This window comes from Carettochelys insculpta, chromosome 14 (genome assembly GCF_033958435.1).
Source record: "Carettochelys insculpta isolate YL-2023 chromosome 14, ASM3395843v1, whole genome shotgun sequence".
Classification (NCBI taxonomy): domain Eukaryota; kingdom Metazoa; phylum Chordata; order Testudines; family Carettochelyidae; genus Carettochelys; species Carettochelys insculpta.
In genome coordinates this window covers 2,582,955-2,600,195 of record NC_134150.1, presented here as the reverse complement: position 1 = coordinate 2,600,195, position 17,241 = coordinate 2,582,955, and the positions used below count along the sequence as shown (strand labels likewise).

Sequence of the window (17,241 nt, the reverse complement as noted above, 5' to 3'; positions counted from 1 at the left end):
ACAGCGGGTGGCCTTGGGCCCGGCTGCGCAATGCCACCCCAGTGCTTTGGTCATTGCTTCGCCTGCGTGAGCCGGGAGCCTCCCCAGGTCCCGCTCAGTGCTATGGCTCTGCCATGCTGTGCCCCCAGCCTGCCTGCCGCCTGCCCCGCCCTGCCTGCTGGCTACTGCGCCCACCAGGGAGGGACCTGGGGCTCCCTGCTAGTACTCACTGGGTCCAGGGCTGCAGAAGCAGAGCTGCCGCCAGAGTTGCCAGGCCCCCGGTCAAGCTGGGGGCCCAGCTCTGGGCCCCTGGAAGCGGAGGGGCCTGGGGTAAAAGGAACGGGGTCTCTAGCTGCTGTCACAGTAGCGGCAGCAGCCGGGAGGCCCAGACCCCTTTAAATTGCCAGGCCCCAGAGCAGCTGCCCCCTTTTTGCTTTTCCCTGTCAGCAGTCCTCATCTGCAGCCCCAGCCTCATCGCCTCCAGTCACCCTGCCGCAGGCCCCTTCTGCCTCTGGCTCACACACTTGGGTCCGGCCCTGATCCTGCTTCAGGGGGGACTCACAAGAGTCCTGAGCCCCAGGGGCCTGGCCGTGTGGCAGCCCCATGCCATGGACCCTCCTGGCACTTCCAGCCAGCCGAGTCGCCCAGCACCCCAACAGCGGGACCTGAACCCTGGGAGACCGGCCATCTGACAGCAAGATCCATGTGGGCATTAGGGGTGAGGTTATGCACCCAAGGCCATGCAGCCATCAGTGGCAGAGCCCCCAACTAAAGCTCCCCCTCCCCCCATGTTAATCCCACAGCCTCACTCTCCAGAGGGACGTGAGCAGCAGCCTTGACCGCTGGTGTATCACAGTGAGCGCGCACCCACTCGCACACCTCCAACGTGAATGCACGGGCTGCCAGTTCAGGGGGTGGGGGGAATCACATGCTGCAGCCTGCAGGAGCCCACGCTCTGTGGGTGTGCACAGATAATTATCCTCTTTCCCGCTGGGGCGTGCGACAGGCTGAGTCACGCGCTCCTCCTGTGTTGCTGCCTTTGGGATGCAGCCTCCTGCAGCCACGCAGGTCAGGCAGCTTCTTGGCCCGTGCAAACTCTGTCCTTCCAGCTGCAAGACAACAACGCGACCTCGTTCCTTTTCCATCTTTCCTGAAGGGGCTCAGAGCTAGAGCCGGCCTGCCCTGTTTTCCAGCCTGGGAGTTTCTCTGCCCCGCCGCCCCAAGCCCTATAGACTGCGATCTGACCAAAGAGCAGCAAGAATTCAGCTAATCCACCTCCATTGGCAGGGCATCCGGGGATCTTCCTGACCCGGACTAGACCAGAGGGTGCAGGCCCTGACTGTGGAAGCTCCGGCTCAGCTCAGCTCATCTAAGGCAGTACAGTCCCCAAGAGGGCAGAGAAATACCCACAGCTCTCTGGTAGGCTGTAAAGTCACGGCCAGCCTGGAGCTCTCCACTCACACTAACGGAAGACACTGCACAGAATGCACCGGCTTGGACTCCGGGGCTGGATGGGCAGGGAGGAAAACCCACAGCAGCCGAGAACGTTCCTGCAAGCCACGGGCCAAGGAGAAATGGCCGAGGGACCAGCAGGAGCAATTTTTTGCCCTCCCTGACAGCCATGAGCTAATGAAACCAGCCCCGGCAGCAAGTCAGAGCCCATCGACAGAGTCCCCCCCAGCCCAGGTACCTCTCTGCAGAGCGTCTCGACAGGATGGCTCTGATTTGGGGTCCCCATGCACAGTGGCTAGCGTGTCCCCCAGCCTATCCTGCAGACAGGGACCTAAGGGCTATAGCGGACAAGTTAATAGGAGTCAAGAGCGTTGCAAAGAAAGCAAACGTGGTTCTGGGCTGCCTCAACAGGAGTGTGGTGAGCAAGACCCGAGGAGTCCTTCTTCCGCTCTGCTCTGCACTCATTAGGCCTCCACTGGAGTTCTGCGTCCAGCTCTGGGCCCCCCGTTTCAGGAAAGAGGTGGAGCAGTTGGAGAAGGTGGTCCAGAGAAGAGCAACAAGAAAGATTCAAGGTCTGGAGAACATCAGCGATGGGGGGAGACTGAAAGAACTGGGCTTGTTTAGCTCAGAGAAGAGAAGACAGAGGGGACATGACAGTGGCTTTTAAGAACCTAAAAGAGTGGTACAAGGAGGAGGTCTGGATGGTGCTTGGCCGTACGGGCTGGGGCCTGGACTTCCTGACCTCTCCGGTGCTGGTGTTCTGTGATTCTGTGTGGAGTGGGTGCAGCGCTGGCCCTCCGCCCACCTCACCTGGCCAGGTTCCCTGGCTGAACTCTGTAGAGATCAAGGTCCCCCGGAGAAAGGAGACCGTGAGCCCTGGAGATCCAGGAGAAGCAGCCAGGTCGCTCTGCCCCCGCTCCGCACACCCTCTCTTTTCATTGGTTCTGCCTGTCTGCCAGAGGCCTGGAGGCTCTCTGCTGATCCAGGGCCGCTGCCAAGAGAGATGTTTGAGTTCAGACTCCCGATGGTGGAGCAGAAAACAAAGAGAAACTCTTGGGCCCCCGCGGGAGGACACGGGCCAGTCAGCTGGGAGTGCTGGCACAACAGCTTGCTGGCGCTGCACGGCCCTGCACGCTGATCGGTGCTCTGGAGGCTGTGCCTTGCCGAGGGCGCTGGCTAAGCTTTAAAGGGGAACTTCATCCTGCAATAATAAACAGGTCACATTCCTCCCCAGCAGCACTCTGCTGACGCACCCCCACCCCCACCCCCACCAGAGAAGTTTGGCCCCAGGAGCTTGAGGGGTGGAAGGGAAAAAATTCTCCCTAAAAATAAAAACACAGGCCCCTCCTTCTTGCTGGGGCACCAGAACTCCAGCTGCGCAGGCTCTGATCAGAGCAGGGTCGGCTGCCTATGGAATGGGACTTCCAACACCCGGGCGTCGTGAGAAGCCGAGATCTTCGGGGAGCATCTCCCCGGGAAGGGTCACTAACTCAGCTCCCTGCTTCTCTTCACACCTGCCCAGAGGCCAGACCCACCCCGATGCCAGCCCATGGGCCTCTCCCACCAGGCTGCAGCAGGGGCTGAGCCTCAGACCCTTTCTCTTCAGCAGCTGAGGCCGACAGGGCGCCAAGGTGAATCCAGCTTGGTCCAGCCGCTCCCAGCTGCATGGGCCGTGCCCCCTGCAACCTTGGCTGGTGACACTTGCAGAACCTTGAGCTTGGGCACCTTCCAGGCCAGCATCTCCAGCTCAGCAGGCCAGGGGCTGCTTGGTTCCCCGCAGAAGAACCTTGTTCTTCATGGCCAAGCCTCCATAGCAGCTGGGCCGCACTCAGAGCTCTGTCCCCACAGGGAAGATGGCCAGAGATGTCCTCGCTTGGTATTCCACGGGCTGGAGCCAACAGTCTAGGCTGGTTTCTCAAGACAATAGTTCAGAACTCATACAACACTAGCACTGGAAGGGACCTCGAGAGGTCATCGAGTCCAGTCCCCTGCCCTCACGGCAGGACCAACCACCGTCTAGAACACCCCTGTTAGGTGTCTGTCTAACCTGCTCTTAAATATCTCCAGCGATGGAGATTCCACCACCTCCCCAGGCAATTTATTCCCGTGTTTGACCACCCTGAGAGTTAGGAACATTTTCCTAATATCCAACCTGAACCTCCCTTGCTGCAGTTTAAGCCCATTGCACCTTGTCCTATCCTCAGAGGCCAAGAAGAACAGTTTTTCTCCCTCCTCCTCCTCCTCCTCCTCCTCTGTCAAGCACTCACTCAGGTAGGAGCCTTCAGGGAAGGTGCTTTCACCTCCCACACCCTTTCTGGTTTCGTTTGCTTCATTTAGCCCTTTGGAACAGGGATGGACCCTCTGAGTTTAAGATATGACAATTCAAGAGCCCTTTGGCCCCTTCACATCAAATTTTGCAGAAAATATCCCCAACTCCACCTACTGATTTTGAGGCCCAAACTCACATGTTTATCGATTTTACATGATGGGGCAAAATCAGATGGGTAATGGCAGCTGCTGGCACTGCACAGTTACGGGCTTGATCGCATTGGTTTTGACATTATTCCTAAGCGCTCCAGTAACACACACCTAAGCTTGTAAGCAAGACATGCGTGTACTACAAAATCATCGCGGGTGCACTGTGGCAAGCTGGCCAGCTCAGCTCACACCTACAGGCGGCTTTCACACAGAATCGTGGTTCTCTGCAGGAAAGGGCTGTAACTGAGTTATAACTTAGCTGCCTCCTTTATCTGTCTCAAGTTCTCTACCCGTCTGAGCTGGGCTGTATTGGGATAGAGCCTGGGACGTGAAGAGACTGGGACACATTTGTCTCACATGCTTGGTGGGAAATCGGTCAGGATTTGTGAAGTTCTTGGGGGAACATTGGTTTGGAAAGATACGAGCAACCAGCCTCTGACTCCAGGAGCACTTTTTACACCAAAGGGCACCTGGGATGGACATTCTTTTTTAACTAAGCTAAGCCCTTGATGTGTCTCTGCTGACTTCAGTCTTCAGCATCTAGGTCACGGAATCCGGTTATTCAACTACAGGATAACCAGAGGCTAACACCAACCTGTTTGCAACCAGGCCCTGACTCTAAGCAGAGCTCGGCTTTTAAGAGCCTCATTTGCAAATGCACCGGAAACGACACCGTCACGCAGAGCTGCCGGACAAGCCAAACTACTGCACTCACCCCAGGATTTAAACACTGTCATCGGAAGCTGCCCGCCACGCTGGCCTGAGTAACGCGGCGTGAGGCACAGGCTCTGGCCACACTCATGGGTCCGTGGGAATGCAGGCTTGCCTCAGGCTGGCCCATTAACTACAGCCAAGAGGCGAGACGCTAGGTCCCCGCAGACCCGTTCCTCCGGGGTGTTCTTCTCACAGAGTCTGGGGCCAGTGGCTCAGCTCCCGAAAGAACCCGGCAGGCCTCGCTGCGGTTATACACCAGCTCATACATCAGGGCAGGAACACCCCCACCCTGTGAGGGCTCGGCGGAGTCAACTAGGCTGTCCTCAGCCAAGCTCCCAGCTCTCCCGCAGCCAGGCTCTGGCGTGGCTCCCTTAGACCATGAGGGCAGGCTGAGATGGCAGCTCCCCCCTCTGCCCTACCCCTGCTCCTGGAGACCCTGCCTGACCCCGATCACCATCTGATGCGGGGCCGAGGTAGGGGGGAGCTCAGCCAGGGGCTCCGTCCCAGCCCTGGGGTTCGGGCAGGCAGCGGCAGGCTCTGCTCTGGCCAGCCAGAGGTGCGTCACCAGCTGTCTCCCCCGTGGGCAGGGGCCTCACTGGTGTAGCTGGACGTTTACCAGTCCCCCCCCGCCCCCGCGTCCCAGTGCACTGCAACACCGTACTTGGGATCACAGCCCCGCCCTCGGGCTCGCTGCCCCCACCTCCTGCAGGAGGCTGGGCCAAACCAAGGCCACCTTGCACCCTGCAGTGCTGAGAGGGGGCACAATTTGCTGAAGCCGCTTGCGATGCCCGGGGCAGGATGGGGCCTTGCACTTGGGCTGAGTCTGACCCACTCGCTCCCTGGCCCTAGATCGGGCCCCCCGGCTCAGGATCGGTGCCTTTTCTCCCTCCTGCTCCCCACTCTTGGCTCTCCTGCCCCATCCTCCCCACTGCCCGCTCCCCTTATGGGGCTCACTCAGCCGGTGACTCCCCTCAGCCCCATGAGCTTCTCTGCCACTGGGGCTCCCCCCGTCCTCTTTCTGCAGCCCCCCTCAAGCACTGGGGTTAGGACACTGCCTCAGTTTCCCCCTCACTTCGGGGGGCCAATCACATCTCTGCTGCTCCACCCCACAGTGAGAGGCGAGCCCATCGCCCCAGGTCAGCTCGCCCCAGCTGACACCTGTGCCCTTCCCAGCTGGCTGAGATCAACGTCTAGGCACACCTGCCGCGGGGCCAGCTGGTGAGCCAGGCCCGGAGTTTACTAAGCACAGGGCAGCAGCTTGCAGCAGGCAAGAGAGGCTCTTGAACAGCTTGGAGCTGATCCTGCCACCCCAGCTGTGGCCTCTGCCGCCCCCATGCTTTGGGGCTCCCTCCCCTGGCAGGACATAGTGCCTGACCCCTTGGCCAGGTGAGGGCTCCATGCTCTGCCCCATGGGGAGTGCTCCAAGTACCAGGCAGGGCCCTGTCCCTTGAACCCCACAAGCCTGGGGGCCACCCCAGGGTCCCCGGAAAGCCAGCCCACCCCCAGCAGGCACGGTGCCAGCCTTCTGCAGGGGCTCAGTGACATCATGCCAACCAGCTGGGCCCAAGCACTCGCCACAGGCCCAGAAAGGGGGGTGGGTGAAAGCTGCAGCCCCCACTTCAGCTCTGATCGGTGGAGCCCCCAGGCTTGGGCTCTGCTCCCCACACCCCAGCTGCCAGCCTCTGCCTGGGCCTGAGAGACCCCCCCCCACCCCGGGGACTGCAGGGGAGCCCAGGAGGCCGGGTGGCGGGGGGGGGGTTGCCCTGGGACATGTGTTTTGCCAGGCTTGGTGCAGGGAGCAGGAGCTCTGCAGGTAGGGCCAGTGGGAAAGCCCAGCCGGGAGACCCTGGCGGGTGGGACAGCAGAGTGCTTGGAGGAGGGTGCCCAGTGGTGGGCGCCACAGACCCAGTGCAGCGGGATCACAGGGAGGGGCAGAGCCAGCGTATGTCAGCACAGAAGAGGAGACGTGGGAGTGACAGCCGGCAGCCCCCGCTGAGCCCGGAGATGGGGCCTGGCTGGAACAGAGCCAGCGGGGGTTGGGCGCGAGAAAGGCACCTGTCATGGAGAGTGGGGGGGGTCCCCAGGCCCGGCCCCCACCCGCAGGCAGAGGTGACTCTCACTCAGCAGGAGAACAGGGGGTTATTAGGCGACGGGGACCCAGCGCAGAACAGACTTGTCAGCACAGGGACCAGAAGCCGTCAGCACCATCCAGCTTGGGGAGAGGAGCCCAGAGGGGTCCCCGAGCCGGGCCCTGGTCCCCTTCCTCCCTCCCCAGCCAGACCAGACCAGACCAGACTGCCCCACTCACCAGCCCAGCTCCAATTCCAACCAGCCAGGCCCCTCCTCCCGCCTCTGTCCTGTTTCCCCGGGAAGAAAGGGGTCACCTGGTTGCCTGGGTTACAAAGAGCCTGTAGCCCCACTGTCTATGCGCGAGACGTCATCACACTGAAACCCCCCTCCCCGCTGTGCACTGATGCCGGGCCTGGGGAAACTGAGGGACTCAGCTGGGGTTACTCCAGGACATTATGTTGCACGCGTTCCCTAGCCAGGGGAATACAATCCCTGCTTCATCACAGCGCCCGGGGTGCGGGGGGCTCCCATGCCAGACTTGCTGGGAAAGGACCGTCCTTGCCCTTGCCTCGTTCTCACGGCCAGCTATCACACGCGCTGGAGGTGGCGGGGGGCAGGAAACAGCCCCTGGCTCTCTCTGTCTCGCACGGGGGTTAATAAATGACCAACTGCTGCAATACGCATGGGCCAGGCCTGGGCAGAGCGTGTTTCCAGCTGGCCCTGCGCCCTGCAGCCTCCCAGGTTGGCTCTGGTAACTAGAGATGCCCATTGGCGCGGCGGGGGCATCCCCGCCCGTGGGTGCTGCCACCAGCCCCGTGCAGCGAACGTCCCGTGGGAAAAGTCCCGCCCCGCACCCGGCGCGGGGAGGGAGGCAGCGGCCGTGCCCGTGTGCGAGAGAGCGCCCCAAGAACCCCTCGGTGCCAATGGGTTGAGCAACCGGCTGCACCCTGCCCATGGCGGTCGCAGGGCATCGCAGTGAGCGGGGGGGCAGGGTTGAACAGCGGGTGTGACGGCACAGCTGGGCGTTTCTGCGAGTGGCTGGAGGGGGGGTCGGGGGGAGGCTGCAGGGGCTCTGGGTGCCTGGCATTGCTGGCTAGGGAGCGGGGTCAGGAGGTGACACCCAGCTAAGCACCAGCAAGTCTTCCTCCCGCGGGAGGCAGGCCTGGGGAGCAAAGAAGGCGACACTCAGTCCTGCGCACCCCAAGAAAGCGTCATGGGGCCCCAGCCCCATCTTGGCGTAGAGTGTCTAAGACAGACCCCGTGAGCAGTTTGCACCTGGGACCGGGTGGCCCAGTGGCCAGGCCCCCTGGCCAGGACCTGTTGGGTGGGTCTTCAGCCCCACCTGAGGGTCTATGGGTTAAGTTTGGGGCATGGCCCCGAGAGCCGAGTTCCTCCTTTGGCAGGAGAGGGGTTCCCTGGCAGGGGGGCTCCCCACTCCCCTCAGTGCCCTCCAGCGGCTGACCGGGCGGCAGCTCTGGGTCAGCCCTGCTGCCTCAGAGCCAGCTCCTGCCTCTTGGCTGGTCAGCCCCAAACTGGGCTGGCTTCCCTCCCTTTACGCCCCTCCAGGCCTGACGCTGGCAGCAGGTGAACTGGGGCGGGGCTGATTGGGCCAACAGGCCTTGTTTAACCCCTGCCCTGCCCTGCCTCCCTCTTGCACTCTCACAACCCCAAAGCATGCCATTGAGCCAGCAGGGTGAGCGATCCCGAGCCTCCTGCACTTCCAGGGGGAAGGGGTCTCCCCCGGGGTCCAGCTGGAGCAGGGGTGGTGGTGAGCGCTCGGGCAGCCGGCCGGGGCAATTCAGCTGCCGCCAGCTGATTGGCAGAGCGCCCAGGGCCAGGGGTTTCATTCCTATGGGTGGTGCCCATCTGCATGGGCCTCGGCGTACAGAACAAGGTTTATTCTGCACATGCATGGAAAAATTAGCGGGCGAGTTAGTTGGGGACGACGGCAAAGAGCAGCTGGCCAGGCGCAGTCCGTCCTGCCAACACGAGAGGGGCTGGCGGGGTCCCACCAGAGGGAGAGGCCAGGAAGCAGGAGCTGTGGCCTGACACGGCCGAGGCAGCAGCCGCCACGCCTGGCCGCTTGCAAGCCTGGCCCAGGGCAGGCTTGAGATCCATCGGCAAAGCCGCTGGGGAGCACAGGACCAGCCGGGAGCGAGGCACACGCCAGGCATGGGGCCGGGGCGGAGGTTTTGCAGCGGAACCCCACGAGGGGGGCGGGGGCCCGGGGGCCCCTGGGGTGGCCATGTGTCGTCCAGGGGACTCTCTGACCTGCCTGGCCACCACTGAACCTCCCACCACAGGCTGCTCCGTGTCCTGGCACCTTCTCAGTAGTGCCGCAAGGCCAGCGCTGCCAGAAAGCACCAGGCCCGAGGCTCTGGCCCTTGGCGGGAGGGGCGGGGGCTGCTCGCGGCTTGGCAAAGCAGCCACCCTGAACTGGGCAGTCCTGGTGCACCACCAAGGGTCTTCGGCTAAGCTGCCTGGGAAGGGGTGGGGCTGTTTCCCCGGCCTCAGCCGGCTCCGGTTGGGCAAGGCTGTGGCAGCAAATCCAGACGGCACTTGGGCTGGGGACGGCTTTCCCTGCCCGCCCGGCAGGCAGCACCACCCCGTCCGCCCCACGGCTCCTGCCTCAGCCAGCTCGCTTCCTGCCAGCCGTTCACCCACCCGCCCCTGCTCCCCCATGGGCGCTCACCTAGGCCCCTGCCTTGTCTCCAGCACCCACAGGAGGACAGAGGGCTGAGCCCCCCCAGCCCCAGGGCTGCCCCACAGGACGGCCACGGTGCTGCGGGACCTTAAGGCCCCAGTTCTGCCCAGGTACCTGTCTCTCTGCGTCCTTGGCCTCAGGTCAGCAGAGCCGGGGACAGACAAACGGCCTCTCCAAGGGCTCTGGCCACCGCCTGCCTGCAGGGACGAGGCGACTCAGACTGCTCCAGCCAGTCACTCGTCCGCTTGTCTCCCCCTCCGAGGGGCTCTTCCAAAGAGCAGCCTGGCTCGCCTGAAGGGCATCGGCCCCGGTGACTTGGGAACCTTCTGCGGCCGGCGCGTCGCAGGTCCCCTCCGAGGAGGGCTCGGCTCTCGGCTCGCTGCTCGGCATCCGCCTTAAATCGGGGCAAACAAAACCATCTGGCGGAGAACCGCTCCCCCGCACGGGCAGGCGTCACGCCGGCGTCCGAGCTGTCCCAGCCTCCGGAGGGGTCAGCGGGGAGAGGAGCGCTCCTCGGCTGAGGTAACAGAACAGCCGGAAAAAGGAAACCTGTCAGCCCTTCCTGGCCCCTGCCCCACCTGGCTGCTGGAGCAGGCCTGGGCTCTGGGGCGCTGGGGGTCTCTTCCCACAGGGTGTGGCCCAGAGCAGGGGCTGGCTCCCCCCATGGCCCTGTGCCTCAGCAAACCCTGCAGCCGGGGAGGCCCCAGTGCAGCTGTGGCACAGGCTCAGAGCCAGCCCCAGCCTCCTCCCTTGGCAGGATCGGTGCCCCCACCAGCACCTCGGGGAGAGGCCAGCAAGCGGCCTGTGTGGCCGGCTAACCTCCAGCCGAGTGGGGAAGGGAAACTTCCTCTGCCTGGCTAGAGCCGCACAGCCCAGAGAGGGGCTGCAGCCCGAGGGGGGCCATGGGCCCTGCCCCCTCCAACGGCCACACAAGCAGGAGCTGCCTCTGGCTCATTATGCACTGTCCCTCGCAGGCAGGGGCAGCTCCCTACGTCCAGATGTTTCCTGCTGATCAGCTGCACGGTGGGGCTGGCCCTGCCACAGCAACCACAGCCCCTGGCCAGGGGCCAGCTGCTCCCTGACCGCCTGGGGAAATCCGCCTGCTGGAAGCACCCCCCACCCCAGGGAGGCCAAGGGCACTTGGCAGCCTGGAGCTGCAGTTTGCTCACCTGTCCAGCCTGCAAAGGGACCGGGCCCCAAGGGAAAGCTGAGCAGGGGAACCGCCCACAGGTGGGCTTGAACCCGGGGCCTCAGGAGCTGACTGCAGAAGTCGCTGTTGTTGGTGCTAGAAGCCAGCTGGCTCCCAGCTAAGGCTGGAGGGGGAGACTCAGGCTGTCCCTCTGTATGTGGTCCAGGGGCCACTGCATGGGACAGGGAGCCAGGCTGCAAGCGACAGAGCCTTTGAGTGATGGGGACCCCTCCAATCAGCAATCACCCCCTCCCCGCGGCCACTTCGAATTGCACCAACCCTGGCTTTGCAGGTAAGAGCCGTCCAGTCACTGGGGCCACAGACAAACTACCGCCCGACTCAGCAATCCCTGGGGCTGGACGGGCTGCTGCAGCTGAAACTCCCACCCGCTCTGGGCTCTGCTCCCCGCTGCTCCTTCCCGGGGCAGCCAGCAGCCACCTGCTTTCCCTGGAGCTGGGTTGGGCTGAACTGAAAAGCTGGGCCCTTTGGTCCTGCCTCCCATGAGCTGCCCCACCTCCCACTGACACACTTTAAAGGGCCTGCACCTTCCTTTCTCCCGCCCGGCTGGCCGTCATGCTCCCAGGCCACTGCCTGGGCATCAGGGTGCCGTGACCAGGAGCTGCTGGTCCACGTCAGGCGCTGCAGACGGTCCACAGCTGCAGGGTCTCTCCTCCCTGGGCAAGTCCCCAGCCCTAGTGTGGCCTCCTGCTGTAGCGCTGAGGAAGCCAGTGAAGCGCAGGTCTGCCAGGAGAGAGGACTCCGTAGACACGGCTCCTGTCTCATCTCACCGGTTCCTGTCTGTCCGAGACACTGACCCGGCTACAAGACACGTCTGCTACTTGGGATTCCTGTGGGGCCGGCTTGTCCACAGGGGAGGAGCTGGAGTCGGTTCCCTGCAGGGCCAGCCTGTCCTCCAGGTGGTATCATGCCCCGTGAAGGGCCAACTGGAAGCGAAACTCCTCTCCCAGGCTACGTTTCAGTTCCCTGGCCGGGCTAGTGTCTTACAGCCGACCATAGCCAGGTCATCTGCCTGCGGATGCGAGAAAACAGACCCCTAATGAGCCTCCTGGCTAGAAGCTAATCCACCACGTTCCAGGGCGCAGCGGACGGCCCCTGGGAGCCCGACTCAATCCTTGTCATTCAATACTGCCAAAGCATCTGTGTTTCACGAGTGCTTGTGTGAGCCGTGCCGCTTGCCAGCGTGCCAAGCTAGGATTGCTTGTGTCCCGGTGTGATTGGGTGAGCACTAGGGATCACAGTGAAACACCACCAGGGCTGTCAGCCAGCGTTCCCCGTCAGCTGGGCACTTGGGCAGCCAGACAGGAGAGATTCTGATTAGCAGGGTGCCCACAGCCAGTCACAGGGGCAATCCGTGTGTCCTTGAGGGGGTGCACATCTGCACATGCCTCGGTGCACATAACAAAATTTATTCTGCGCATGGGTGGAAAAAAATTAGTAGGAATCCTGCTGTGAGCACTAGTGTCAGGTCTGCGTTGGCCAGGACGGCAGCCCCTGACTCCACGCCAGCTGCACGGGGTTGGCGAGGGGCTCGCACGCTTGCGCTCGCTCTTGGGATACAGACTTATGACTAAGCCCAAAGAATGACCTGCCGGTTTCCAAGCACTAGAGGGCTGAAGCGCATATGGGCATGAAGATTTTGGAGGCGCAGCCTGCACATCCTGCTGGCCGAGCTCAGCTGCTGGGCCACGTGGCTGCTGGCCCATTAGAGACCCCCATCCCTTTTAGGACTGCCATGGGGCTAGCGACCAGTGACAGAGTCTGACACCTTTCACTCCCTGTCACTGACCCCCAGTGCACATTTATGGGTCATAGACTCTCCCATTGCACAGACAGGAAAACTGAGGCAGCCACCCAGGAAGAGATTTGCAGAGCTCTCACAGTGGAGCCACGGCAGAGGGCGGGGCAGAGCAGGTCTCCAGCCTCCAAGACCCACCCCCGATGACCAGTCCCCTCCAGCCGCTTTCTCACTCTGAGGAAGCTTTTCAGGCCTGACTCTTCCTTGGGACACATCGCATGAGTCAGGCTCACTCTTCTCCCACCACGAGCACAGCCTCGGCGTGTTTAACTAGGCTGTGTACCAGGCATCCATTGTTAGCACACCCTAGCCCTAATCAAAGGGGGTCCTGCCCATTTTTTTCCCGCCCAGCTGTGGAACAAATTTTGTCGTCTGCACTGAGGCGTGTGTGGATGTGCACCACCAATAGAAACACAGGCCGCGGGTGTCTGCTCATCTGTTCTGGGGGCTCTGCAGGCTGACCTGACTGCGGGGGTTGCCCCTTGCTGGAGCACTTGCTTACACACCTCTCAGCACAGAGCCTGGCCAGACTCTTTTAACCCCAGTGGAGGCGAGATTGCTGGATAGCGCCAGTGCACAGTAAGCCAGTCCCTCCCAGGCACGGATCAGGTGCAAATGCCTTTAACTGGCAAAACTACCCGCTCTGAATGACTCTGGGGCTGCAGGCAACCTGCCGCCCTGCCGGAACCCACGGGGGGGTGCCTCAGTTTCCCTAGGCCCAGCATCAGTGCGTGGTGGTGAGGGGCGTTTCGGTGTGATGATGTCTCCCATGTCGGCAATGGGGGCTCCAGACTCTTTGTAACCCAGGCAGCCAGGTGACCCCTTTCTGCCCCGGGAAACAGGACAGAGGCGGGAGAAGGGGCCTGGCTGGTTGGAATTGGAACTGGGCTGGTGAGTGGGGCAGTCTGGCCTGGTCTGGCTGGAGAGGGAGGAAGGGGACCAGGGCCCGGCTTGGGGACCCCTCTGGGCCCCTCTCCCCAAGCTGGATGGTGCTGACGGCTTCTGGTCCCTGTGCTGACAAGTCTGTTCTGCGCTGGGTCCCCGTCGCCTAATAACCTCCTGTTCTCCTGCTGAGTGAGAATCACGTCTGCTAGGGCCGGGGAACCGCCCCCCCCCCCACTCGTGACACCACGGACCTCACAATTTTCACCAGGGACACTTGTGTCCAAGCACAGGCTCGCTGATGACCTCTGGGGCTGGGGGCAGATCCCAAGGGATCCCCTCCCTGGCCATTGTACAGCAGAGAGACAGCCCACAGCCAAGCTTGGCCGGAGCCGATAAGACAAACACAAACACTGGAAGTCGGCAAGTAACCCGCCCCACAGGAAACAGCCGGCAGGGCAGGAAAGCAAGAGATAATCAGAACAAACGCCCGGAAGGACGAGTCGCGGGAAAAGCGACACAGGTCCCAGTGCGAGCCTGCAGGGAGAACGGCTCCTCTGGCTGGCCCGGGCCCGGCTCGGGAACGGGGCTGTCTCAGGAGCAAGCTGCGGAGGCCAGTGCTGTGCAGAGACCCTGGAGGGGTCGCTCAAAGTGGGGGCAGCCCTGGCCAGGGCTGGGACCGCTGACCCTACCTGGAGGGCATTTCTACATTGACACGGGCACCCAAGTCCTGTTGCAGCAAGAACCACACCAGGTGCTAAGGATACCTGGACGGGGCAGCTGTTACTGTGTGGGCTGGAAACCGCCCGCCCCCCCAAGCCCCAGCTTCCAGGTCATGGACAGCAGCAGAGCCATCAGTTGCACCGTTGTGTGGTGCGGCACCTTGGGCCCTGCGACTCTTACGCAGCGGGGACGGACCAGTTTCCTGCCTCCTTCCGAGCCCTGTGCGGCCATGGGCTGTGCAGCAGCAGCAACATACAGGGCCTACTCCCCGGAGCCCCAAAACAGGCCTCAACCAGTGCGGCTGCAGGAGGCTGGGGCGCAGGTCCCATGCGGTACAGCTGGAGGAGATTCCCAGCTGCCTGGGCAACGCGCTGCCAGGTCTGATTCAGGCAGCCACCTCACAGGCCTCCAGGTAACAGCCTCTGTGCCCCCCCACCTTGGGATGCAGCCCCGTAACATGCATCCGGGGTAGCTCTAGGGCCGCCCTGCCAGCATGTACCCCTAGAGACAGCCAGTGGTATCTCAATGGCTGGGCAGTGGTGTTTGGGCAAAGTTCCCCCAGACCAGACATGGCAGAGCCGAGGCCCCGGCTGGGGACGGGGTTTGCCAGTGAGAGAACCGGGCACAGAAGGCAGGTGTCCTGGCTCCCAGCCCCATGTTCTGGCCCCCAGGGCTCACCGCTATGGCCACCCCAGCATGGGTGTGCACGCCAAGACTTTCCATCCATGTGTGGAATAAATTGTGTTACATGCACAGAGACATGTGCACCACCCATAGCAACTCAGGCTGCCGGCTGCAGGCGCTTCTCTAATCAGCTGGGCAGCACCCGAATCTCTCCTGGGCAGTTGCCCAAGCACCTAGTACCAAACTGGCCCTTGTTACGGTGCCACCTGGCTCACGGCTGTAAACTACCCCACAGTGCAAGTCCTTAACCTTGCAGGGCCCCCGCTTCTCTCAGGCTCTTGCGACACAGAGCCAGGGGCCGCCCCACTCTTCGCAGCCAGAGAGCTCACAGCCCTTTGCAACAGAAGCCAACAGAGACTCCAACCTGGATATCCAGGGGGAACCTCTGTGGTCCGGTAACACCGGAATCCGGCAGGATTTCACTGAGCCAGACGGCCACTTATTGTGGCTGTGGCCAGGTCTCCCACGGTCCCGTAGAATTTATTTCCAGCCACCAGCCCTGGCTCTCAGCCTTTGGTGCTGTTATTTAGCTGTAATTTACCCCTCAATAACAAGAAGCCCTGTGGCACCTTATAGACTAACAGATATTCTGGAGCCTCAGCTTTCGTGGGCAAAGACCCGCTTCATCAGATGCACGAGAGACGAAGCGGGTCGGTGCCCACGAAAAACGTGTGCTCCAAAATATCTGTTAGTCGATAAGGTGCCACAGGGCTTCTTGTTGTTTCTGAAGATACAGACTAACACGGCCTCCTCTCTGATACTGACCACTAAATGTCCTCTACAAACACGCCCGCTGCTGGCAGGGCTCTTAATGTGCTAGACAATATTGATTTCCTGTGGTCCAGCACCGGTCAGGTCCAAGGGTGGAGGGTGAGAGTGGTTCAGCCTGTGTTTAAAAGCGTCTGTGCTCCGCCTCTTCTCCCCATCCCTCACTCTGCCCCGCCTCTCCCCTACAGGCTCCGCCCTTCCCCCAAAGCCCCACCCCCTTCTGCACCTCTTTCCCCCTCTTCCCCTGCCCTATCTTTTCCTGTCCCCCGACTCCTGTCCCCCATTTGCCTGGGTTGGAAGGGCCTCGCCTGCCGAGGTCCATCCACCCCGCCTGACGCAGGTGGGAGACAGGGCTGGCCTGGCAATCAACCGCCACCTCCCCGCTCCCCTGCAGTGACTGGACTTTGGAAGAGAATTCCCCTTTTCCTGCAGACTTGCCTTCCACTCCTGAGTCCCAGGGCTGTGCTCCGTCCACTAGGCTGCTTTGTCAGCTTGGGGCTGCAAAGGTGGATCAGCAGCTTCAGCAAAAACAACCGGGCGTTGGATAAGCGACGCTGGTTATTGCTGGTTCTCTAGCACAACGTGGTCCTGTTTTATTCAGCCCGGGTAGGTGGGGGGCGGCAGAGGCAGGCCAGCTAGGCCTCCCCAGCTGCGGCAACCCCTGCAGCCGGCCGGCACCCAGGAAGCGGTTGTCTTTCCAGGGGCCCTGAGCAACGGAGGAGGCATTCTGCCCCCTGCTGGCTCCAGATAGTGCTACCCTCAGCTCTCATGCCTCCCCGGCCAAAACTGGGGCCCTGCTGGGTACAAATGCACCCCCCCCCCCACCTGCAACTTCTTCAACAGCAGCTGCGCTGGCCCGCAGAGAGCAGACCTCCTCCTGCAGGGCCGACCCAGGCTCCAAAGGCAGCTTTCACCTAGCCCCTCGCAGAGCCAGCAGGCACCCTGCTCTGCTCCACAGATGTCAAGGGCCCAGGCTCGCCCCTCCGAGACACATCTCTTTGCAGCTCTGAGTTCCTTGCTGCCGCCCGGCCTCTTTGCAATCAGCTTGCCAGGCTGCTGGATCTCAACGCTCAGGGGTTGTCTGACTCCCAACGGGGGGCTCTCTCCAGCCCCTGAGTAGCCCCAGATAGGGGATCATGCATGCGGCTCACAGTCACCTTAGCCACCCGCCACCACTGCCCATGGACTGGGTAGTCCAGGCTGCCCCTCTGGCTCTGAGCAACACACATCAGCAAAATTTAACCCTGGACCAGGGTGGCTTGTGACAGGGACCGGTGGCCCCAGCCAGCACTCTGCAGCCTCCCCTCTAATTTTTTCCATCCGGGACAGAATAAATTTTACGCGCACTAAGGCACTTATGGTTGTGCACCACCAGAGACCCAACAGGCTGCTGGCAGCGGGCAGTGTGATAATCAGCTGGGCGACACCCGACGCTCTCCTGGGTGGCCGGTTACTGGGAACACTGCCAGCCTCCTAAGCAACTGCGTGTCCAGCCATGCAGGCGTGCGGGGCTGCCCAGGGGCTTGCTGGGAGGGGACAGATGACTGGCACTGATAGTGATGCAGCTACTGGTGTCCACAGTGCGGCCTGCGGCTCACAGGGACAGAGTGCAGCCCCCGACACCTTACGCCCCAGGGGGCTGCACTGCTCAGTGCCATTGCGGTCAGACACCCATGGAGCCCCTGCAGCTGGGGACATGGCTCGGGCAGAAGGGGTCCAGCCCCCGGCACCTCTGCCGCCAGCCCACACACCACGCCGGCCTCTCGCCAGGGAATCGGCCAC

At 62.3% G+C, this 17,241-nt stretch overlaps 1 protein-coding gene across 1 annotated transcript in view; it reads right to left on the bottom strand.

Moving 5' to 3' along the window:
• The window catches only part of RIPOR1 (RHO family interacting cell polarization regulator 1), a 56,930-nt gene extending 46,779 nt beyond the window's left edge, over positions 1-10,151 (bottom strand). The window contains exon 1 of the mRNA XM_075009143.1: positions 9,512-10,151. The gene's annotated coding sequence lies outside the window, so the exon portion shown is untranslated. The remainder of the gene's footprint in view (positions 1-9,511) is intronic.
• Positions 10,152-17,241: the final 7,090 nt, after the last annotated feature.